Here is a 26,658-nt window from a genome sequence, read left to right on the forward strand (position 1 = left end):
CTGAAATCAAGAGTTGGCATCTTAACTGACTGAGCCACCCAGGCTCCCCTGGAATGAAAAGTTTTAAAGTATAAAAATCTTTGGAGAATTTTAGGGGCATTCAGACTGTCAGCTGAGGTCCTACTATCCCTTACAGACTTAGATCAACTTGGTTTGAGATTCCAGTTTGATGCCTAGGCAGGTTCAGAATGATCTCTGCGGTTTCTGTGAATTCCTAATAGCTTTCTATCTCTTGTTTTTTCTCCACCTTGCTTTGCATTCATCCTGTGTCATCCAAACACAAAACCTTCTTTCCCCAAATATGTCATTAGTTGAGTGGTTTTACTGAAGATCTGAGAGGTTATGGGAGAAGTCACATCACATGCAACATCACTAACTTCCTGGCTTCACCTTCAGTCCTCCTCATTTTACACAACAGCAAACATGCTTGGCAAGCATGCCATTTCCAACCATTTACTAAATGGTGGAGCCAAGACTCCAGGCAAAATTCTGGGCAAGACAGTACAAGTGAGGAAAGAAACTTCTTCATCCATCAAGCTATTCCTCTTAAGCCCTGCATTTTCTCTCCACCAATAAAAGAAAAATAAGACAGGAATCTTCCAGGCTAATGTAAACTAATTCTCCAAGTAAATTTCTCTTAAAATTGCAGAAGACCAGAATTAAAAAAAATAGGAATATACTAAATGTTTGAAGTGTTTCTAAAACATTGATTTGTGTTGATTACTGCAAAAGGATTCCTTGCTCTCTGACTCCTGGTTGGGTTGGGTCAACAGAAACTCTGGTAAGAGATTGGAAAGAGCATCCCTCTCTCCTGGGTCATCTGCAGCTGGCTCTGTGGCTCAACCAAAGGTCACCACTCTTCTTGAGGCAGCTTCTATATACAACTCTGTCCTTCCTGTTCTAGTATCTGGGTCCTTCCTTTATCTTTTGAGGCCCAGAGGTATAATCGGTTCTGTCCCAACTACATTGCATGCTTCAATTCTCCCACACCCCATCTATACTATGTCTTATGGGTTGAATCATGTCCTCCTAAAAGACAATGCAGTCCGAATTTTCAGTGCCTATAACCATGACCTCATTTGAAAACATGATCTTTGTAGATGATCAAGTTACCATGAAAGTTGTCAGGGTGGGCCCTTATCCAATATAACTGTGTTTTTACGAAGAAAAAAAAAGAAGAAGAAACTTGGACATAGAGACATACACACAAGGAGAATGCCATGTAAAAGTGAAGGTAGAGATTGGGGGTGATGCATGTACAAGTCAAGGGACGTCAAAGTTTGCCAGAAACCCTCAGAAGCCAGGAGAGGAGGCAGGAACAGATCCTCCTTCCCAGGCCTCAAAAGGAACAACAACCCTGCTGACATCTTCGTCTTAGACTCGACCACCCGAACCGTGAGGAGATAGATTTCTTCTGTTGAAGCCACCTAGTCTCTTATACAGCAGCCCTAAGAAATTAATATGCATGTAAATAGTCCCTTACTTAACATTCCTAGAGTTTTCCTAGCTTGACTATGTCAACTGGTACCTATTGGGAACCTGACTGGTTGGTGTAAATGCTGCTGTAAAAAGAAGTAAGTTATTGAGATAATGTGCAGCTAACAGAAGAATTTGACAAGGTACAACAAGTTAAAATCAAGTTGTGAGATTTGTTTGAAAATTTCTCATGTCAGATAGCCCAAGGTGTCAGATTAGAAGCCAGCATTTGTGTGACACGGTTGTAGAGCAAAGATAACTTCTGTGTTCCTTTTCAGCTAAGCAATCATTAGGTTCCATCTCCAAATGTTTATACGCTCTTGAGGACAACTTAGTGGGAAAGGAAAATCCGTGACATGCTCAGAAGAAAAACAAAACAGGGTAAGGAGACAAAGAATAATGAAGTAGGGGCTCTCAAAGAAAATGACATTGGGACAGATATCTAAATGCAGTAAAGGAGGGAGCCATGTGGAATGTAGCAGAGAGTGTCCCAGGCAGAGGGAACAATTGATTCAAAGGTTTTGAGGCTGGATGTTTGAGATATATTTAAAAACAGAGCAAAAGCCAGCATGGCTGGAACTGATTGGGGTAGAAACAGTAAAAGATGACATCAGAAAAGTAACCTTAGTTTTCTTTTCTATCCAATTAAAAAAAAAAAAAGTTTGAGATGAGTGTTTGCAAAGTGACTAATAGGTTATTTCTCATATAAGAAGTACTGAAGGTACCAATGTTGTGGCCAAGAGCCACAAACTATTTCCACATTTTCTTCAGGCTCCCCTTCCAAAGTGCAATAGTGCTAGCAAAAAATTCGTATCATTCAAAAAGACGAAGAAATATTTCATTTTTAAATTACAACCTGGTTTCTAATCAAGTGAATTTTCTTGGCTCTGTTAGATGTGATTTTTTATTCTGTTTTATTTTTTAGCCCTAAGTTACTTTCCAGCCTCTCTTGTTTATTCCATTTTGATTTGTGTGGCCTTGCATCCTTTCCCCAAGCTTCCATTATTTCTCTGGATCCATGTTTTGGTTTGGGCAGTCCTAACCACTGTAACATAAAGAGCTCTTACAGATTTTTAAGGAAGTTTTTCACTTATAAAAAGTAATAAAAGTATTAATTTCCTTTTCAGATTATTTAAATGGATCATAAAAAAGCCTCGTTTACTGAACTTACCTTTCCTTGTGTCCTGAATAATCAAGAGAGGGTGTATGGTCTGGGGCACTAAAGCATTTATGCACACTGGTGGTCTGAAAGCTTTAATGTCTCTTCCTGGAGTGATTAATTTAAAGCAGGGCAAGACTGGCCCAACATTATTATTTCATTTTAAGTGCATCTGGAAATCCAGAGAGTGAGCCCTTGTTTAACTCTGTTGAAGAAAAAGAAATGCATGTTAATAACTCTTACCTATTCTCAGAGCAATTGCCCCTCATACACAGGAGGCAAAGCTCCTGATGTCACTTGGAACAGAGACAAGAGGTGGCAGAATCATTTATGTCCATTGATGAGGCATGGATTCAGGAGCAGAACAAATGGGGTTTAGTGAAGCAATTTGGGGACATAAGCAGAAACTGAAGAATTTAGAAAGAGGAAAGAGACTCCCCAAAATAAAATATTTGATGGATACTACAAATGTCACAAAATCCAGGGAAATGACATAATATTTTTATTAATTGACCGACTGACATATCACTATGTTCTCTTCCTGTATTTTTGACTGCAAATTTTTTGATTGCCTTTTCACATTAGGACACTTTTATCATATTTTCTACAGAGAGAATAGAAAGATATCTCAGTCTGACCTTAGAGGACAGTTGATTGAAATTTGGTTCTTATCACTTCTGGGTTAGATGAATACAACTGTGGTTTCATATGCAGACACTCTCACCGTTTTTACTAACGCTTCCAGTTTCTGCTCTATAGAAATAGGAATTGTGATAATCCCAACATTCTGTTTCTCACATTTCCCGTCAAAATGGAAACGATCACGCGCAATGTGTCACAACCGCACGGGGAAGAAGGTCTGTCTTGAGGAGGCATTTATGAAGAGCAAATCATTGATGAGAAACTGAGAGTTTACACCGCTGATGACTGGAAGAACATTCTTCAGATTGGCTTCTGGCTTCATAGGTTCCGCACTTCCTTCTCTTCCAGTTCTAATGTACTCCCAACACTGCGACCACAAGACATGTTCCCATTTCAATATGTCCCCTGGTCCTGCACCCTGGTGTAGTGACGGTGGGCAGAAAGAACAGGTGGCCATAGGAGTTGGTTGGATGTCATTTCTACACCAGCATAGCTAGCATTTGTACACATGGAAATGACGGCAAACCCCGTAATTATGGAGTGTATGGGAACGTATGGACAGGAAAGTGAGAATGTAAAGAGACAGTGGTCTTAACTGATTGGGGCTAAAATATCTTACTTTTGAAAATTTACAAAAACATCTGTGGCCTCTCAGGCCTTTGAGAGAGTCCATGAAGCTGAAGAGCCGCCTAGAAGCTTAAGGGTCATTAACTTCACTGTAAATCTTTCTCTGGGATGAAATCTAAGAATAGGGTTTTACTCGCTCCAATTATCTTTACAAGAGCACTAGGAAGAGCTAAGTCTGCTCAAAACTAGTTCTTCGCTGAAATTTAGTTGGTAACCCTTCCGATTAGCTAATGCAATCAGACATTATCCATAACTGTCGCGGTGCTTTATTCAGAAAACTAAATAGCTGGCATTTCCAATGTGATTTTTAGGGGGTATTGAATGGCTGAGTTAAAATAATAATAAGAAGGGTAAAATTAATTTGCTTTATATCTATCCAACTAAGGATAGAAATTCCTTTCCATTGAAACTGGTTAATATGCCCTCATGGTTTTAATTTTGATTTTTCCCACTTTTCCCCAGGTTTCATCATGTTTTTTCTTTGCATCCCTTTCTTTTTATATTTTTTTCTTTCATCTTCATTGCTCCCTGTTCTCTTCTCAGGCTTTAGGTGTTCTTAGCGATGGTTTTGGTTCAGAAACACACTCTGAGAGAATTAGTTCTTGGTTTTATGTTACTGAGAGAGAGAAAAAAGTGTGTGGCAGGAAGAACAACTCAGGCAGACTAGGGTACTGAGACTTGGGACATGCTTCATTGCAGAGTTGACAGTTTCAGTCAGTCCAGGCTGCTGTAACAAAATACCATATGCTGGGTGGCTCAAGCAACAATTTATTTCTCACAGATCTGGAGGCTGGAAGTCTAAGATCAGGGTGCCAACATGGTTGGGTTCTGCTGAGAGCGCTCTTCCTGGCTTGTGAATGGTTGGTTGCCTTCTCATTGTATCCTTACATGGGGCGGAGAGAGGGAGGGAGAAAGAGAGAGAAAGATCATCTCTCTTGTCCCTCTTTTTATGAGGGCACTAATCCCAGGGTGAGGGCTCCACCCTCCTGACCTACTTTCCAAAGACCCCATCTCCAAATAACAGCACACTGGGGATTAGGGCTTCAGTATATGAATTTTGGGGAACTCAACGATTCAGTCCATAGCAAACAGGTAGCAGTGCAGGGAAAAAGTACCCCCAACACACACACATGCGCGTGCACACACACACACACACATCTCTGGGTAACATACACATCTTATCAGCTCCCAGATCTTTGTACTGTCATAGTAGGGTCTTAGTCTTTTCCTTCCATGAGTTCGCTTTCAAATACTTTCTGTATGGTTTTTCTTTCTCTTTCAAGTCTCTCTGTGATGCATATTTTAACCTGATTTCATTTAAATAAGATGTAGTACCCTGCTGTTTGGCGTGGTATTTTGTTGGCTGCTGGCATTTGGTTGAACATTTAGGAAACTCAAGGTTAATCCAGTCACTTGGAAATACTAGAAGGTCTTGACCTAAGTTAGCCAGCCTATGGAATCCATTTGTATTTTCTTGCCTTTTTATAAAGTAAGCTCCACTTAGACCAGAAGGGAAATAGTCTACCTTGATTTTTTCTTTCTTCTTCTTCTTTTTTTTTTTTTCTTAGTGATAGCCTCCAGGTAGGAGAAGAAAGGACAGGCATACTTCCTGTAAGAACAAAAAATGCCACCTAGTGCTTATCCCTCCCTGTCTTCTTTCAGTTAGGAATATACATTTCACAGGGCATATTCTCCTTATTATGTACTTTTTTTGTTTCTTTTATGGTTCTTAAGATAATTTTGAGTATGGCTCTCTTTGCACATTTAAAAGTTTAAAATTAAAACGTTGAATCACAAATTTATATAGTTTTAAAATATACAGTTCCTGGCACATTTAAATTGAATTTAAGACAAAACTGTTACTCTACTTTTTAAATATATCTATAGCAATATTGTGTATACCATCATCTATTTTTAAAGGCATATAAATGTCTTTAATAATTAGACATTTTTTATCATTCTCTTCTCTCCTTAAAACTGTATTTCCATCCTACTTCTTCCTCAGAATTTTATACCAATGTAACATATTTTTATATCTAAGAATCTTTTATTGATTACCCTTTCTTTCTTTTTTTTTTTAAAGATTTCATTTATTTTTTTGGGAGCGAGAGGGAGTGCATGCACAAGTCGGGAGAGGGGCAGAGAGAGAGGGAGAAGCAGGCTCCCTGTTGAACAAGGAGCCCAATGCAGGGGCTCGATTCCAGGACCCTGAGATCATGACCTGAGCTGAAGGCAGACACTTAACTTTACACAACTGAGCCACTCAGGTGCCCCTGGATCACCCTTTCATATGCCTGTGCAACAAAAATTTAAAAATTTCCATTCATTTTTTTTTCCCATAATCTCCATAGTCAAGAATTTCATGTCTAAATTTAAAACCCTTTTGCTACAATCTTAGCTCGGTAAAAGAGAAGATAAAATTTCTGTAACCCTACAGTTCAATGAGCCAAAATTTTTTTTTGTATTATCACTACAGTTATTTTTCATATGCAGATGATCAAAACCAATATATATATAACTTATCACTTTTACAATTAGTGTGTATTAAAAAATTGTATTGGGAAAAATGAAAATCGCATTTCTTTTTTTTTTTTTAAGATTTTTATTTATTTATTTGACAGAGAGAGAGACAGCAAGAGAGGGGACACAAGCAGGGGGAGTGGGAGAGGAAGAAGCAGGCTCCCAGCAGAGGAGCCTGATGTGGGGCTCGATCCCAGAACGCCGGGATCATGCCCTGAGCCAAAGGCAGATGCTTAACAACTGAGCCACCCAAGTGCCCCGAAAATTGCATTTCTTAGTGTGACAGGTGGTGGAGGTTTATGGTGTTTTGATCAAATGAGGTGACACAAATATTTAAAATTGTTTCTATTTTGACACCCCAGAGATGATTATACCTGAGAACAATGCGTGGCACCAACAGGGATGGGGGACAGCTGTACTTTCTTTTGCCGAGTAGGAGACAGGCTATGGACAAAGGGAAGTGGGAAAGAGAAGACCTAGGAAGATATCATTGAGGACACCTCTGTAGGCAGATTGCTTTTAGGAAGAGAAGATATGGAAGTTGAGTATCTGGAAATTGGTTTCCTTAAGACTGTGTTTGCAAAGAGTGAGTATACCTATTTGAACAAGCTGATTTCTATAGTTCCTAGAGTAGTTCATGGATTTTCTCCCCCCAGAATAGTAAGAGACAGTGCAGTAGGAGGACACAGAGCAACTATAGACACCTCTTTGAAACTTTTGGAGTAGGGAGGCGCACAGTGCAAGAGCTTGTTTTTAGATAAGTTTTAATCTTTAGGAATTCTGATCCAATTATATTTTGATTACAATAAAAACTTCATTTGATTTCTGTTGCCAAATATTCTCTGCTTTTTGAAAAGTAAATGCCTTTTAAATTATCTATTGAAATTTGATGAGATAACTGAAGTTATTAATCTCAGTCCCAGTAGCTGTTCCTCATTTACGCTCATGTAGGAGGTCCTGTTAATTAGGAAATATCACAGGCTATCACTTACAAATGAGAGAAGAAAATACACAGGACCCTCCCAAACAAAATATACTAGGTTAATTTATATTGACAATATAAATTATTGACATATATTGACATATGACAAATTATTGACAATGTCACTCACTTAAGAATGTCCCTTGAAATCAGTTTATGACTTACATCAAAAGCCTTTAGTATATGAAAAGTCCCAATAATCCTGTTTATCTCAATTTGTATCTCAATCTATTTTTCATTTCCTAAACTTATAATTATGTATTTATATTTCTTATTGATTTTATATTTAATAAATAAAAATGCATATCATTTTGTATTTGTTATTATTTATTATAATTATTAACATTTGCATATTTATAATTATTTATGATTTTATTATAATTTATAATTTTTCCTTAAAAATGGCATTTTGCATATGGAAATAAATACTCTTTTGCAAAAAGGGCTAGAATAAGGATCTCACATTTGTAAAGTCATATGTGAAATATTTTACAGCAATGACAAGGGCAGTGAGAATATAAAGAACATGCAATTAGGACCAATATCTAAATAAGACTTTATAAAATAGATAGGAAACGGTGCAGAAAAATACTGTGAAAAGTCAGTTTTACACACCTCATCATTGTATATAAAACTGGCAAGCATAAGCTTATTAACTGATATAAGAAGTACACAAAACAGCATGCATAATTTTAAGTCTTTTACCATTAAATCAAGAGGAAGTAGACACCAAAGTAAATTATAATTTATTTTCAATATCTATTTACTCCAATTTAGCAAATCAACCCTGCTCTCGAAACAAAGACATCAGACTTTTTAGTCTACACTTGAGAAAAGTGACAACTATCGAGGTCTTACCATAAACCAACTATTTGTTTTCAGTTATTTGGTACGACACCTTACATATTTTTAACCCAAGTGTTAGCTCCTTGAAGCCCTGTAGCAAAAGTTCAGAAACACTGGGGAAAAAAATCGTCCTTGGAGCACTTGGCAACCAGAACTTCAGTGCAGGTGTGGTGTGTGGGGTCCCACGTGGGCTTTCGTCACCTGGGAAACATCCTCCATCCTTAGGTCAAGCAGCTGACCTGCTTAAGCAAAGCAGGTGATGTCAGAGTCGGGCCCAAGGCCTGGAAGTGTTGTGGGGGAAGGAAACAAAGGAGAGGAGTGGGAAGTACAGATAAAAGGGTAGAAGGAGGGAAAAATCGATGGTGAGAGAAAGAAACAAGCAAGCCAGCATAAGGGCAGGGCGGTGGCCACTCCCGGTGTCCCGGTGCCTCAGTCCCCGCGGCAGCACCATCCTTACCTAGGCCTATTTAGGGAACTTTCCAAAACACAGAGAGAAGCTTTGCGAGTCTGGCTCTCAGATCTTATGCAACCAATTGTTTTTGGGAACAGCCTGGAAATTTCACAAGAAAGCTGAGTTCTCAAGAGATTGACAGTTTGACCAAAGGATCAAAGGTTTGGTGCAGTGGGGCTAATTTTCAGAAAGCCTTCCCAATTGTGAAGATTTTCCTCCTTGTTATGACAGTTAAGACATGTGAAAATAGTAATTCGAGGCACTTATAAGCAGCTTTCTTCTTCGTTCACAATGTCCCATGAATGTCAGTCCTCTCCGAACCCATGAAAACAAAGTCGGAGGCCAGGATGATTACCCCCTGACCACTGATAAAAGGAGAGGCAAGTACAGAAATATGCAGTGATTTGTTTGGCTTGCCAGAAACGGAAAGTCACATGGTTGGGTTACAAGTATTATTGCCTTCAGATCGACAAAGTACATAAACAGCATTGCTGTTGTTGGGGGCGGGGGGGGGGGAGCTGCATGATTAAGAGTGAGATGAGCCACAGTCAGATGGGTGGGGAAGGAATCCTAGCAGTCATTTGAGATTCTGAGTGCTCCAAATATATTTATCAGACCAATAAGATCTAAAAGCCATATAACGAGATTAGGGAAGCCTGCGATAAACAGAAGCTAGTAAGTCTGTTGCTATTGAAAATGCTTATGGTACCTAAGAGCAGTTCTCTGAGCCTTTTGTTTGTGGAATTAACAGGAGGTGACGCAGATAAACCAAGTACTGGTCAGCGATCCCTAATAACCAGGATATCTGCTCTTTATTTGGAAGCTAAAGAATGGAATCAAAAACCCATTTCCCCCAACATTTTAGAAATCAGTCTTGGCTGCTGAACTAACTCAGAATAGGGGACCTATAGAAACTTTGCAATTACACCAAGGCTTTCTGGTTCATTGCTCCTGTAGCTCGGATCAGGCTTCACAACCATACCTGGGGCGTATTAGGCCAGGAAGTCAAGGAATTGGCATGTGTTTTTATTATGCTTAAACCTACCTGGATTTCAAAGGCATTAAATGTCTACTGATTTCTTTTCTTTCCTTCGGTTGTAAAGAATGCTTGAACTGGCTATTGTGACTGCAAACGTTCATCTCCGCACTGATCACCTGGAGATCTATCTGTGTTCAACCCTCTGAAGATTCCCGAAGACAGGCCTTTCCCCTGCACGTCTTCAGAGCAGGATCTTTCAGCCTGTAAAGATCCATGAGCCCAGGATTTCCTACTTTTGGCCCCAGGCATCAGTTTACTTTTACCCATTGTTGAATTCTCCATGTAATAGCCAGACCCCAGTTTCCTCTTGGGGCTTGTGGATAAAGTCATCTCTACCCAAGTTAATGAAAGTGAAAAATTTGAATTATTTACAAAGAACTCATTCTGGTGCTACATATCTCCCTTCCATCATAATTTAAGAAGCTCAGATGCACAAAGCACATCATCCTGAGGATGACTGGCCGGTCACTGTTGAAGGCTTAGATACCAAAAGAGCAGAACGGGAAAGGCCGGGTCCTAGTCAACTAAATTTTTCTCGAAGGAACACTAGCACTAATATCAGTTCCCGCTGCAACTAAATGAAGATGGTTTTTCCAGAAGGAGTTAGCATTCAGCCACAGTAAATTTACAATGGAGACTTCCAAAAGTGACATGTGTTTCTCCTCACTTACTCCACTCATAATTTCAATTAGGAACACACTGATTAACCCCAGAACACGGTTTCTGGGGGACTCTTACTTCCATTATCCTAATTTCATGAACTCAGAGAAAAAGGGAGAAGCTTATAATTTATTATGGCAAATTATGCAAAGCTAATCCTCTGACAGGCTGTATCTATAAAAAGATATGAGACTGACCACTATTTATTTTTTTTCTGGAAGGGTGGGGGAGCTCTTAATTCAGAGGCTGAATGAACTGACTGCTTCAGGATTGCCTTGTAAATACAGTCCATTCAAGTAGGAAAAAATGCTAAATATCAGGCTGAATTTTGTTAGCATATTAAGGCATTTATTTTAAAAGGATTTAAGAAGAAAATGTAGCCACAATTCATCAGAGATCATACATAAGATGGTGATTAAAAGCAGTGCTATTTCAAAGCCATGTAAAATTGAAAGAATGAGCAAACAAATTTCCTCACAGGTAAGTTGTCACAGTGTTTATCTATCTGGAACTACCCATCTTCCCCCTGTCTCTAGCAGCATTGTTCTGGCCAAACAACCTCACTGAAATCTTCAATTCCTCTGATGTACCTCATCAAGCTGCTTTCCCGACAGCTACCATGACGGTTTAAAAAAATGAGGTTGTGTTACCCTGCTTATTTAAAACTTGTCAAAATTCCCATTGCACTTTTAAAAAATGCAGATTCTCTCAAATCTGATTTCTTTTCATGTCCTTCTCCAATAATTTTTCTCCACCTGTCTGTACCATAAATCATTCCTGCCTCAGGGCCTTTGCACATCATAGGTCCACTGCCAGGAGTTCTCTTTCCCCCAGAGTTGACCGGACTATCTCCTTCTAGCAATCAGGGTTCAATTCTAGCCATCACATCAAAAGTAGCCTGCAGATACAATTACCATCCCATTTATCTTTTTCATTTTCTTCATAAGAGTCTCACTATCTGGAATTATCTTCATTTACATGTTTAATGCCTTTCTTCCCCACCAGAGTGGCATCTCAAAGATCAGGAACCTGTTCGCTCTGTTCACTCTTGTATTTCCAACATTTTGACATATAGAAAGACAATGTGCAATCTTCTAAATAAAGATTCCAGATGACTTGGTAGTGGGTAGGCTTGTGATCAGAGAGCATGAAGTCAAGGGTATATGTTTTAGCCAGATAGTATTAGGGATGGCCAAGGAACAGGTGGTAAAATTATGGGCAGAATGACACTGTAGAAAGAGCACGAACTTGGAATCAGACCTGAGCTCAATTTCCAGCCTGCCACTTACTAGTTGTTCGACCTTGGGAGAGGTACTTACAACTTCGGTGAAGCTCATTTTCCCTGTTTACAAGGAACAGAGAACAAGCAGCATTTACAAATAACTATTCTACAATGTTGTGAAAATAAAATGACATGCTGTGTGTGAAGTGGCTACATCTGTGCTTTCTACACACAGGTTCTCAGTAAGTGCTAAGTTATTGTGACAGACATTATTAGTTACCTACCCGATAGCTCTGTTTTCTTTTTCCTCGATAACACAGCCCTAATTTTCTTTTTTAAAAAGATTTATGTATTTATTTGAGAGAGAGAGAGAGAGCAAGCACGGGGTGGAAGAGGGGCACAGGGAGACAGAGAATCTCAAGCAGGCTATGTGCTGGCCCAGTGAGGGGCTTGATCCCAGGACCCTGAGATTATGACCTGAGCCGAAACCAAGAGTCAGAGACTTAACTGAAAGAACCACCCAGGAGTCTCAGCCCTAATTTTCCTTTGATAGTTAGATTTGTTCTACTTTTATTTCAAAGTCATGTAATTGTCTCATGTAACTGTCAATATTGATTTTACATATAAATGTCAGTAATTTTGCCTATTAAAATCTTCCTCAGGCAACTTGGGTATCTTTGGACTCAAAGCCAGTATTCTTATCCTTCTTACTTTTCTGATCAATTTTTCCAAAATTTAAATTTTCTCTGGACATAGCCCTACTTTTTTCAGGATGGTAATGCCTAGGGCCAGGGGCTGAATCGTGTTTGATCTAAGATGATTCTAAGTAACTTGTTCCCATCATTTTCCCAGACTCCTTTGCAATTACAGGAGGTCATGTGACCCAATTGTGGATGATGAAACTAAGGGGAAGTTGGCTCTGTGTGTGTGTGTTGGGGGGGGGGGTGGAGGAGAGCTTCCAGGGGATATTTTCTGCCCTTCCGATACAAGGACAAACATGGGTGGTGCTGTGTACAAACGCCTTCTTTCTGCTATGAATTTTGGAGTGATGGTTTGGGATGAGGTAGCCATCTACAGCCTTGAGAGAAAGCCTTGCCATTTCTGAGCCACGAAACCCATGCCAGAAGTCATTTACCTACATTTTGTTAAATGAAAACAACAAGCACATATTCCCTTGAGTCACTGTTAGGTTACCTGTGTGTATTAGCTGAGTAGAGCACTTAAAGGTGATGGTAAGAAGATATATGTTACTTGTACCCAAAGTTAGCTGGTTCAGCGTCATCTGGATATTTACAGAGTGAAAGTGGGATAGGTTGTCAATTTTTTAAAGTTACACTTTAAACATCGGAGAGGTTAAGAATCTGGATTTTAAATTTCATTAATTAAATCTGATGCTCAGGAGAGCAGTCCTTCCAAGACACTGGCTATATTTTATTGTGGAAAACAATAGCTTGTGTATTTATCAAAAGCCAAGTTTAAAAAGAAATCTGCTTTTCATTTTCAATGTTAACTTCCTCTTATTTCCTTTTATAAAAACAAAATATATTCTGTTTATATTTTTGGATATTTGAGGAAAGAACAAACAGCATTCACAAAAAGCTCCATTTTACAAAACCCTATTTTAGATTTTAAGCATTTAAAATGTTTGTAAGAAAAATGGCTTAAAATAAAACTGACAGAAATTTAAGAAGTTCCATTATATTATGTGCTGTATAAAATAGACCATGCTATACTGTTGGAGGCTAGAATTTTAAAATAACACTATTATAGTTTTAGGTACTTAGTTAACTGTTAATTTGCATAATAATGAGTAATATTTACATAGTGTTACTATGTGCCAGGTACTGTCTATGATCTTTATATTAACTCATTTAGTCTTCTCATTAACTCTGTGGATTGGGTACCATGGTCATCGCCAGACGTTGACTAGTTTGCTCCAGCAAAGCAAATTTGAATCACAATCTGGCTCTAGATTATAGGCTCTTGCCCACTACACCCCGCTGCCTTCCAACTAATATTAATCGGTATATTTCATATATGAATAGTTATATTACTTGTTAACTTGTGCTGAGTCACATTTCTTAACACATTTCTTCTTCAGTGTTTTATCTGAGTGTGTAAAGACATTGTCCCGTGTATCATCCCACACACTTTGGGATAAACGGATTTACTACCCGCCCTTACTCTATTCTCCCAGTAAGCTAACGATTAGGAGGTGGGATCACTACTGTCATTGTGCACTCAACCAATTAGGACAAAACTCCCTCTGAAGAGAAGCCAAAGCCAAAATTCTCAGCCACCGTAAGAAGAAAGGATCAGGTGCTGTTTGGTGACAAATTAAAAAGCATTGCATTAACCATATTCAACTTGTACAACTCTAGCTCAAATTCTGCCATTTCTATCCATTTTATGGCCTGGATGTCAGGGGTGTGCATATCTTACTCCATCATCTGGGGAGATCACACAAGTGTGTCTTTCCCTTTTTCTGTCTGTCGCTGAGACTCAGGAAATGTGACAAAGATGAGGACTACTGACCTGGGTTTCATGGATGGAACAGAAGTTCCAGAAAGGGAGGAGGAAAAATTGCTCCTCCAGTCGTCTGTGTGTGATTAGGCCAACTATGGGTGGGGAAAGGGATAAGAGAAAAGCAGGAGCCAGAAGTATTTAATGGAAGAGAACAGAGCCTATAAGAACAAAATGGGCAAGAGGAACAAAAGATTCCAGAAGAGCAAGAAAGTCAGGGGGTCTGGGTCTGGGCGATGGAATGAGTCTTTAAGGAGCGTTAGGGAAGAAGTCTGTTCTCCCAGGCTCTCACTTGTAGAAAGCTACAGTGTTAAAGGAAGCTGCCCAGAACCGCCTCTGTGCTTGGATACTCTTTAGGCATCAAGGAAATAAACAATTAAGCCTAGTCCTAGCCACATCCTTTTTCTCCTGGCATTTGCATCCTCTCTCCATTCTCCAAACCTTTGATATTACTCCTTAAGTTAATCACTCATTTTCTTTTTGCAGTGTCCCCTCCCTGCATCTGCAGCTCTCACCCCCATGAAGAGCTGCTGGGTGCTCCCCATTCAGCAGCTGTCCTGGACCGGCCCATGCTGCTCAAAGCTGCTTTTCCACTTATGGGAAAACCACAAGGAAGTGCCTAAAATGGCAGTCCCAACTTGCTCCCCACGATTACAGTTCTTTTTCTCTCCCTCTCATTTTCAAGTTTTCCTTTTAGTTTTGTGTGTGGAACTTAGCTAATGGAAAGAAGAGATTACTAGAGCTCGCTTTGGGGCAAAGTTCTAGAGGAGTTTCTATGGAATTGTTGCAGCCCCGTGATGCAGACTGACAGCTGCCACTCTTCATCTGTCATTGGCATCCCACAGATGAGCTCCTGCCCGCCCCTCCTCTTAAGTCTGGTCCCACCCAAGTTTCTAGTCACCTCCCAGGGCATGACTCAAATGTGGAGCGTTCAGGCCTTTTGCTTTCATCCCCAAATCGTTATCCCACGTATTCCTCTGTGATTGTTCCTTCTCATTTTTTCTCCACTGGTTCCTCTTCCCCTGCCTCATCCTTATATTGTGACATTCCTGGGCTTCTGGTTCTGCTAGCCTCCGTTTTTCCCTCACCTTCTTCTCTATATGAGTTGAACTGGATCCGTCCAAAATGACATCTTAAAATCTGGACCCCCAATATCACAGAAAGTGACCTTATTTGGAAATAGGGTTGTCGTAGATGTAATTAGCTAAGTTAACTGAGGTAGGGTCGGCTCTGAGTCCAGTATGACCAGTGTTCGCATAAGTAAAGGAAATTTATTTATTTATTTATTTAAATATTTTATTTATTTATTTGAGAGAGAGAGAGAGAGAGAGAGATTACAAGCGGGGGTAAGGGTAGAAGGAGAAGCAGACTCCCTGCTGAGCAGGGAGTCCGATGCGAGACTGGATCCCGGGACCCTGGGATCAGGACCTGAGCTGAAGGCGGATGCTTAACCGACTGAGCCACCCAGGCGCCCCCAAGAAAAGGAAATTTAGACACAGCATATTCAGAGGGAAGGCAGCCACAGGAAGACGGAGGCAGGGATCAGAGTGATGCTGCCAGAAGCCAAAGGAACACCTGGAGCCACTGGAAACTGGAAAGACAAGGCAGGCTCCACTGCAAGAAGCTTCAGAGGGTCACGGCTCTGCCAACACTCTGAGTTCAGACTTCTGGCCTCCAGAAGTGAAACAATGCATGTTGTTGTTTTTAGCTCAGTGTGTGGGTGCTTTGTTCCTGCAGCCCCGTGACACTAAGAGCCCTCCACCCCTTCCCACCCCTTCTCTTCCCTTCTCTCTTTTCTTCCCTTTTCTGGATAACCGTAACAGCTGCTCACATGGCTTCCATCTCCACATATATCCTGACAAACCCTGAACTCCCAAACCAAGTTAATTATTTCCCATTTACCTTTTCCATCTGGGTGTCCTGCAGGCATTTGAAGCTCAAGACATTGAAAATAGGACTCAAACTTGCTCTTCTTCCTATGTTTTTGTGGCACATTGTATTTTCCTAGGATGACTGCCACAGTATATCTCATTGTGACCTTGTGATGTGACATTGTAAGTCCTCCTGTCTGGAGCTGAGGGTCTCTGTTCCCTCCCTGAACCAGGTGGACCTTTGTGACTACCTTGACCAGGGAAGTGACTGGAGGCGGAAGAGACCTTATGTAACTTCTGTGGCCAAGTCATAAAAACTGCCCATGATCTCTCTTCTTCGTGGAGCAACTTTATTAGTTTTTGCTGCCCAAAAAACTCTCATTTATCCTTCAAGACCGAGATGACATTATCACTGCTTCGAAGAATTTTCTTGAAACAGCCCCTTGTTTCTCAGTAGAGTTACTCTTCTCCTCTGCTCTAATAAAATCTTACAATACCTTTCTTCATTAGGATGATTTTTTTTCTAGCTGTGTCAGCCATTAAACTGAGACATGTCCAGCACTAGGACTTTGTGCTAGATTCGGTATTAAATACTCACGATTCCAAGAACAACAGGTATAATGCGGTCATGTCACTCATTCAATCATCCGTCTGTTCACTCATTTTGTTTATTCCTTAATCAAATATTGTTTATCAATGGCGTTCTATTCTTGAGGAAAGAGTGAGCATGCAACCTTTCTAATTTGGCTCAGCAAGTCTGAAAGCCAAAGCCATTGTCTTTTGCCTGGAGAGCTCATAAGATACTTTGGGAACAACTTCAGTAAAAAAATGAAACACATGTTTATGAAGCCAAACACTGTAATAGCCCCTTTACATATATCATCACACTTAACCCTCACAAGAATATTGCAGTGTAGATTTTATTGTTGAGTAAACTGATACTCAGATATTAAATAACTTGCCCAAGATTATAGTTACTAAATGACATTGCCAGATTTGGATCTAAGTCTGTTTGGTTTTAAAGTTCATTTTCTTTCCATAGTAGGTCATATTTTCTTCTTCATTTCGCATCAGTGGTCATCTCCTTAGTAATTACTGCATTGTTACCATTTCCAGACCACCCAGGTATCCATCCACTGAAAGAACCGGTGAGGGTGGGACCCCAGCAGCCCCGACAGCCTTCCCACCTGGCTTTCCAAATTTCCATCCCCCGCCCCCCTGCTCTGCTGTCTGGTGAGCTGTGCTTTATTTCTCTTCCATTCTCAGTTATTTTGAACAATTCAGAAGGTGAGTTTTCATGAGGCTGCACAGAGAGAAGTTTGATGAGTCAAGCAGAAATGGACTTGGGAAATTCTAATTCAAGACAGTCTTGCGTTCAAATAGGGCATGCGGAAGGAAAGTCACAGCTGAGTAAGTAAGGGCTGTGGGTGTGGCGGTGGCATCTGTGTGTGGGTCTTTGTGTCGGCGTGGGAGTGAGGACTCCAGCACATGTGCTGTCTGCGGCGGAAGGCATCTGTGGCTGCAGTGGTTCTGGCTACCACTGGGCGTTTTCATTGTCTGTCTGTCCATGTGCTCGTAGGTGCACATGTGGCTTCTCGGTGGGTGTGCCAGTTGTGTCTGTGTATGGGTTTCTGGGCTTGGATGTGGGAGTGCAAAAGGAAGAGCTAACTTCTAAATAGCTTTTCCAGATTTTCATCCAAGGCCCAAGACTCAATATGACAATGATGTCAGAAGTGTAAAAGAAGTTTGCTATTGATACCTTAACAAGGAGGCATAGAAGGGCCAGAAAATCGAGTCAACAATGTATTATATCCCCTTTCTTCTTCTCGTTCCAGTCTTAAGAGTCTCCTCCCCATCTCCGCCTCATCCCTTCTCTGTCCTGGTGAATCATTGTTCACTCTGCCGGAGCACCATCAAATCGAATGCTTGCTCTGTGTTTCTTCTTCAAAAGGAGGGGAGGACAGGGAGGTCTGGTGAAGACTGGCGGGGGGAATGTCTAGACAGAGGGCACAGGAAGCCGATGTCTACCCTGCCATGTTGAGTCATCACATCAACTGCATGCCAGACATTGTGCTATAACAGAGTCACACCCCTTCCTCAATGTCCCCAAGTGACAGGCTGACACCCGAGAGGAGATATAAGGTAAAATAACAGTTGGAATTATGACAGAACATGAAACAAACCAATCAATGTGAATTGTGGAATATAAGTTCTATTTGTGCTGTATCAAAATAAAATTTGCAAAATTTTTGGCTAAGATGAAAAATTTAAGAAAAAAAAAAAGAGAAAAAAAAATCTATGAAAACCATCTAATGCAAAGCTCATACTAATACTCGAATCAGACTTTACCCACCTCCAGACATTTTAACTAATCTCTGCTTTGGTCGGTGACTCTTATACCTAAAAATGAAAATTTCTTATTTTTACACTTCCATGACTTTTGGAGAGCTAGAGGGGTACATTTGAGAGAGAGAGAGAGAGAGAGAGAGAGAAGACAGAAGACAAAAGACAAAAGGCAGAAGAGAGGGAGGGATTCTACATGCCTGGGAGATATTGATAGATTTTTATTTTTCTGATGAATAACAGCAATACAATCAAGACAGCAATGAGATGCTTCCTCCAAAATTGGGAATAGGGGAAATAAGGTTTGCCAGCTGTGGGAGTAAGTCTGGAGACTGTCTGTAAATATGTTCCTGAAGTGTTTGGGAACACTCAAAACCCCAGTTAAGGTCACCTGGGTGTAATTTCAGGCAAGCAGTTCTAGAGTGTGATTTTAATTTAGTAATTGGAACCCAATTGTGTCATACTCTTTATGGTGAAAGAGTTGAGTCTTCAACAGAAGACAGTTGAGCCTGGACAAATGGAAAAGGACGCCCCAGCTGGGCAGTCTGGAGATGGGGAACTGGGAGACACAGATGTTCAATCAGTGTCGTGGGGCAGTGAATCTTCACCCATAGCCCCGCCTCTAGCATGCAGATGAAGCATACATATTTCCAATTGCTTTTATTCTCTGCTCACTGAGTTACATTTTTATTACGAACTATTCTGTTAATGAGAAGCTGGTACTGTGGAAGGGGAAATAGCATTATTCTAAACCTAGAAGGAGGCTCTCCTGAGATAAGTGGAGGAAGAGGCAGTCGATTGGATTGATAATGTCCAATATGCCAGGAGTTTGAGCAGTTTGAGACAGGCTTCCTGGACTGATGGCAATGCAAGGACGCTGACAAGCCAATTCAGCACTGGGTCGTGTGTGAGGATGCCAGTGGACAGGAAGCTGGCCGTCCTCTGGAAATCACTTTGCTGCTAACTAGATTGACGACTTCATACTTCTGGGTCATTATTTAGAAACAATACATATAGAATGGGATAAAGGTGGTCAGCAAAAGCATACTTCCAATCTTTCTTCCTCCTTGACTCTGAAAAGGGCTCTAGCTTGGCTTACTTCAGGCTGTTTCTTTTCCCCACTCTGCAGCCACAGTCCTGATTTGCTTGAATCCTTTTTTAAATTTTGTGATGCAGGACTGAGAGGAAAAGGTGGGCCTGGAGGGGTAAGAAGACAAGTGTGTAAAGGAAATTTGCTGTGGTCTGTGTGAGAAGCAGATTGGGGAGAGAAGTAAGTAGTCTTGAAGGACTATGTATCAACGTCCTGGAGCGTGAGGGAACGAAAGTAAAATACTTGTTATCCCGAAATTAGTTTGGTTAGGTGGGATGGAATACATTCTCTTAAACTCAACACCTGTATGGATCAAAACAACTGAGATACAGATTCAGGAAGATTGAACATAAATTCTGTTGCTTATTGTTCTAAATTATTTTCCTAGAAGTTTGATCATTGATATTTTGATTTGCAAGCCCAGGGGACCCACCCCCTTAAACAAGAGTTTAAGATGCCACATGTTAGACCAGACTGTGCTCTGACACTCCAGGTCTTACGTCCAGCGACAGATTCATCATTCTCATTCGGCTTTCCCTTCAGCATCTCCCACTCAAATAAGCTCATCTTTTCCAAGCTTGCTTCTCCTGGTGTGTTTCTTCTCTCAGTGAATGGTACTGTTTTGTGCCCAGATTTCTAAACCAAACCCATGGAGGCTAGCTTGACTCTCCCTCTCCGATATCAGCCTCCCTATTTGTCTATTTTAATTCCTAACTATTTCTAAAATTTGCCCACTCATCTGTCCATCCCACTCTCATGACTTTGGGTCAGACCATCACTATCTCTCACCCAGACGACTGAAGTAATTTCCCAACTGGTTTTCCTGTCTCCAGCCCTTCCCTGACCCAGACCTCTAGATGAAAATCAGGCCACTACTCAGTTGTGTTCCTGTTTGGACTCTGCCTTCCCTATATAGTTCTCTTTAAATATGAATCTTGAGGTTTCTTCTTTGCTTTGTGTGTATGTGTTTATACTGATCAAAATCTTAAGTTTTTCCAAGTACTGCATCTTAATGCCTATCCTATGTAATTTTCATCCCCTTTAAAATAAAAAAAGTAGACAATCAACACCATTCACTCTCTTTTTCCCCTGCAGAGAGCTCCTTCAGGGGATTTTTGTCTAGCTATCTGCACTGTTTATTTTTCATTTATTTATTTTTTAAGGATTTTATTTATTTATTTGACAGAGATAGAGAGAGCCAGCGAGAGAGGGAACACAAGCAGGGGGAGTGGGAGAGGAAGAAGCAGGCTTCCAGAAGAAGAGCCTGATGTGGGGCTCGATCCCAGAACGCTGGGATCACGCCCTGAGCTGAAGGCAGACGCTTAACGACTGAGCCACCCAGGCGCCCCTGCACTGTTTAAACCTATCACCTGGGGCTTCTTTCATATCTTCCCACATTGGATACACAATTTGCTGGATCCCATGTCTTCCTGTTTTTTTGGTTTATTCCTGCAAGTGACAGCCTATGAAAAGGTAAATGTGAGATACAATTCTGTAGTCTTTTCCTGTCTTAAAATATACTTATTTTATCATTATGTTGATTCATAGTTTGGTTATCAAATTCTGGGCTGAATTATTCGTAATAGCCAAGACTTGGAGACAACTAAGGGTTTATCAGTGGATGAATGGATAAAGAAAACGTGGTATATACACAAAACAGAATACTACTCCGCCACGAGAAAGAGGGAAATTCTACCTTTTGTTGCAACGCGCATGGGTGAGCCTGAGGGCATTTTCTGAAAAAATAAGTCAGACCGAGGAAGACAAATCCTTCACATCCTTCTTTACATGTGGAACCTAAAAAAAATGCTGAACTCAGGGGAGCCTTGGTGGCTTGGTGGTTTGAGCATCTGACTCTTGGTTTTGGCTCAGGTCATGAGATTGAGTCCCAAGTTGGGCTCTGCACTCAGGGGGGAGTCTGCTTGAAAATTCTCTCTCTGTTCCTCTTCCCACTTCCTCTCTTTCTCTCTCTCTCAAAAAAAAAAAAAAAAAAAAAAAAAAAAAGCTGAACTCATAGAAATAGACAGACTAGTGGTTGCCAGGGGCTAAGGGGTGGGAGAAATAGGGAGAGGTTTACCAAAAGGTACAAACTCCCAGTTACAAAATGAATAAGTTCTGGGGGTCCAAAGTACAACATGGTGATGACTTTGAACAATCATGTATTATATACTTGAAAGTTTTTAAGAGAGTAGATCTTAAATGTTATTACCACACAGACACACACACACACACACACACAAGATAGTGATGTGAGGGGATGGAGTGTTAACTAACCTTACTGCAGTAATCATCTTGCAATATATCTGTGTCAAATCATGAAAAAACTTAATAGGACAAAATTCTAGGCTGAAAAAATTATCCTTGAACTCGAAGATATTGCTCTGTAGCATTCTCCCTGGAGGCCCCCCCCCACACACCAGCTTCGTTGCGATATCATGGACAGACAACATTGTGTAAACCGAAGCTGTACACGGCGTTGATTCGATACATGTATCCACTGCAAAATGATTGGCACCATAACGTTAGCTAAAAAAGCCTCCAGGGTACAAATTCCCTGGGTGTTTTATGGTCTGCTCTTTTCATTTTTAATGTTTTCAACAATTTTCCTAAGTGTGCTTCTTTTCTCATTGGTACTACTAGGCATTTGGTGGAACCATCCATTTTAAATTTGCCTTTCAGTTAGGAAAATTATTCTTGTGTTTTTTTTCTGATTATTTCTCTTCTCTCTCTATTCTCTCATCTCAAGACTTTTAATAGTTGGATGTTCGATCTTCTGGCTTCATCTCTTAAGTCTCTTATCTTTTCCTGTGTTTCCCATTTCTTTTCCTTTTTACCCCAGGAGTATGGGAAGTTCCAGGAAGCAAACTAGACTAGATCTTCCTTTCCTTCTATTGAAGTTTTATTCTGGAAATTTGATTTCTAACTCAACTTGATTCTCTCTCACATCATATGTCATTGAAACTAGAGGCCCTGTTACAACCCTGGACTCCTTTCCAAATTGCTCCTGCTGTGCATTTTCTACTTGGCTCCCTCTGGCTCTCTTGGCTTTCTCTCCAATTTACAGTCCTGTTTTTCACCTTTGCTTTTGGCACAGGAAGTTCCTGAACAATATTTTGCAAGCTGCTATGAAACATCTCTTTAGACCTCATAGGGGCTCGGAACTGTGGGGACTTCCATCAGCCACTATCAGGCCCATTTGCTGTCGGTTGATCACAGCACAGAAGAATCCCCTGTATTATCACTGCTACTGACTTTTGCGTTAAAAGGACTCCTTTTATAAGTGAAGAACCCTCTCGTAATCAAATCACCTCTCCTAACTTTCTTTTGCCATCGACACAAAATTTCTTTTTTTTTTTTTTAAGATTTTATTTATTCATTTGACAGAGATAGAGACAGCCAGCAAGAGAGGGAACACAAGCAGGGGGAGTGGGAGAGGAAGAAGCAGGCTCACAGTGGAGGAGCCTGATGTGGGGCTCGATCCTATAACGCCGGGATCACGCCCTGAGCCGAAGGCAGACGCTTAACCGCTGTGCCACCCAGGCGCCCCAACACAAAATTTCTTGAATCAGGTTTGGTGAAATGATTGGGTACTTCTATTGCATAAGGTACAAAGAGTAAGAAAAAGTAACAGAAAATTTCATGGCCACTTTCTTTCTGGCCCCGGTTAATAACGTGTGGCTCACAGAGCAGGCAACTGTTCGCAATGCATTGAACTCTGCCAGAGCAGGATACTGTCTCTGAGCACAAGATTGGGGGGCTTACTTTCCTTCCAGGCTGGCTCAAAGCAATTATAATGAGGCTGATGATATCAGCTGCTTTGAGAGAAAAGCACAGCATTTTGAGACATATTTTGTAGATGTGAAAACGGATTCAGGGAAGTCTAGCCAGAGGTTACACATCTAGTATATATCGCAGTTTTGCGTGCTCCTGCCTCTCCAGCTCTCCGTACACTCTGCACTGCCCGGATTAACCTCCCTTCTCTTGCCGTTCCGTTAGAGCATGGTGGTGAAGAGCCTGAGCCCCCAAATCGGGCAACTATGGATTTAAATCCCTGTTCCATCACTAGTGACCTTGACTCTCTTAGTGACTTGCTCTGTCACTGTGACCTTAGAAAGGTGATGTGCCCCTCCAGATCCACTCTCCGCCCTCCCCACCTGTTCTCTTCCCTAGTTGTCTGGCCTCTGTGCATTTATCTGGGGCTTCTGGCTGGTTTTAGCTACTCTGACGCATGGGAAGAGAATGAGGCTGGGTATCTATTCCCCACTTCCTTGGATCTCCCTTAGGCTGGCTGCATCCCTCTACAAAAGGGGATCCTATCAGATGGTCCTCCCCAATTAGCTCTCTTTCTGGCTTCTGGGAATCATTCCCTCCTGCCCCAGATTTAGGGATGGCAATGGCCTCAACATTACCCATGTCAGGGGACTGTGTTATCCCTTATGAATCCTCACACCCTGCCTATACTTCGGCAGACAGCACTTTTATTAAAACCTCCTCCAACTAAACTATTTTTGAGTGCTCCATCTGTTTCCTGCGGGGACCCACAAATATATCGGAGCCTCAATTTATTTTTAAGTAAAATCAGTATAAGAATATTATTTGCCCCATAGACTTGCTGTGAGGATCAAATGCGATATTAGGTATTAGACCTAAGGCATAATACATCACACGCAGAAGACACTTGATAAATTTTAGCTATTACTATTAGTTGGAGCAATGTCATTCATTTAAAAATAAGGTTTAAATTCACCTACCATTGATTACACGTCCACGTTCTGTTTTTCTAATATTTCTGCATGTTGTTTTTTTTCCTACAGTATCCTATTGTAAGAAATGTTTCTTTCTCACTTTTTTTCTCTTGTCTCTCATGTTTTGTCCCTTTATCTAATAAGTTTCTTAAAAGATAACTAGTAGGTAATGCTAAAGGATCATTTATTAAATAAACAGGCTGAAAGAGATTATGGTTATACATATAGGTGAGAGTTCCTATTGCTAATGCAACAGTCATGGACAAAAAAGTAAGAATAAAAATGAGTCCCTACTGAGGGCAGGTAGTCTGAAGGCTGCCTACAGGTTTCAGCTCATGGCTTAGTGAGTGAGTCAGTGGATTCTCCATACATGGAGATAAGAACAGAAAATCTCTTTACAAAGAGAAGAAATCCAAACTTGCTTAGAACGGGGAAGTTCTGGCAGGAGTTAGCAGGACGAACTGGTGGACCTTCACTTTCCTCATCTTTAATTCTATGATTGGTCTTGACAGAAAGAGAAAGCAGCAGAGAAGGTGCCCAGGAACAGGCTTAGTGACTAGTACCTAATACCCTCAAGTTTTAGTCTTTGTTCATCTAAATGCAAAGCATTGCTTTGTACAAGCAAGAGCAGAAAAAACATCTCGGGAACAGATGTAAGAAAGCACTCTTTCCTTTTGAGCAAAGAATGTGGTTACTGTAGGCCACCACTGTCAGAACCAGAGGACACCATGCTGGCTAACGGAAACCGGATGGCTCTGGTAAAGGAAGCCGTGGATAAATATGAATTATTTTCAGCTGAATGACCTTCAATTATCTCCTTCATGGTGAGCCCTGGTTTTCTGCCATAATCTTCCTTTGGGTACCTAGAGAAGAGAACAACAAAGGGGCTCCATTATAGAGTGATTTATGGAGGACGTGTACAAGGGTCATCTGTGGCGTGTGAGAAAGGGAGGGAGAAAGACCCAGAGCAAGAGTAAGAGTGTGTGCGAGAGATTGAGAATTAATTCAAGATCAAAAATAAAAACACAAGAAATATTGTTTCGTGGGTAGAGTCCTGGCAAGGAACCCAGAGTCCCAGGTTCCCGTCCTTATTTTGGTACTGACTCACTGAAACATATGGGACCCATTCAAAATCTACTTATTATGGATCCAATCTCTTAGCCTCACTTTGGTAAGATTCCCCCACCCCTGCAAAATGGGGTTAGTCTTTGTAGATTTCCTAATTCCAGGGATGCTGTGAGATGGGACAGTAAGATGATCCACTTTCCTTCACACCAGCTCTAATATCCTAGTGTTTTTTTTCCCTTATCTCCTGTGCTGTCCTAGGCCTGTGGTTAAACATCTCAAAGATGCCAAGACTGAATAGTCATTTCTCTTCTCCCCAACTGAAACTTGTTCTTAACCAACTTCCCTTTACCAAAACCACTTTTTTCATCATAATGACCTTATTTTGATAACTATTACATGCCTTTTTAAAGAAAGGGAGGGGTGGAGTGGTCGCAGGAATTTTTTCATAGTAAGAAAACTGTTTATTGAAAATATAACCTTTTGGGGGAGATTCACTTGTAAGACTTGCTCCATCTCTTTCCTTGGATTTTGCTAATTTTTTCTCAACAGTTTCAACATCCATGAGAGCATCTCCACCTACATATCTTATCAAACTCAAACTTCTCATTGACAAAGTTAAATTCGCCTTGTTTCTTTTTTCTTGGCTTTCCTCAGTTCTGTCTCCTTCCTTCCACTTCAAACTAATTTCTCTTTTTTGGATCTATTTTTGTTAACAGATCCATAGTTTTTCTAGAAATCAGGTTTAGTAGAGCCTCTTCCTTTCCCTTATTAAGTTTACTGATTCTGGTATAATAACCATCAAGAAATCAGATTTATTTTTTTTATTTTTTTATTTTTTATTTTTTTTAAAGATTTTATTTATTTATTTGATAGAGACAGCCAGCGAGAGAGGGAACACAAGCAGGGGAAGTGGGAGAGGAAGAAGCAGGCTCATAGCAGAGGAGCCTGATGTGGGGCTCGATCCCAGATCGCCGGGATCACGCCCTGAGCCGAAGGCAGACGCTTAATGACTGCGCCACCCAGGCACCCCAAGAAATCAGATTTATTTTTAGGTCCTTGATTGAGGCCTAAAACTGAGAGGAGCTCTGGGATAAATAACAAAGATCAGATCCCAAGCAAAGACTTTCACCTTCTAACAAATATCTCTCCATCAATGTTCTCTGACTCCTAGATAATAATTTCTCCCCTGTGGATATTTCCTAAAAACACATAAACATGCTATTATTTCTTTCCCTTAAAAACTACCCCTTCAAACAAAAACAAAAGCAGAAACAGAAACAAAACCGCCCCAAACAAAAACAACTGTACTAGTTTCCTAGGGCTGCCATAACCAAAGGCCACAGATTGGGGGGTTTAAATAACAGAACTTTATTTTCTCACAATTCTGGAGTCTA

The sequence above is a fragment of the Ursus maritimus genome, unplaced genomic scaffold, assembly GCF_017311325.1.
Source record: "Ursus maritimus isolate PB19 unplaced genomic scaffold, ASM1731132v1 scaffold_2, whole genome shotgun sequence".
Classification (NCBI taxonomy): Eukaryota; Metazoa; Chordata; class Mammalia; order Carnivora; family Ursidae; genus Ursus; species Ursus maritimus.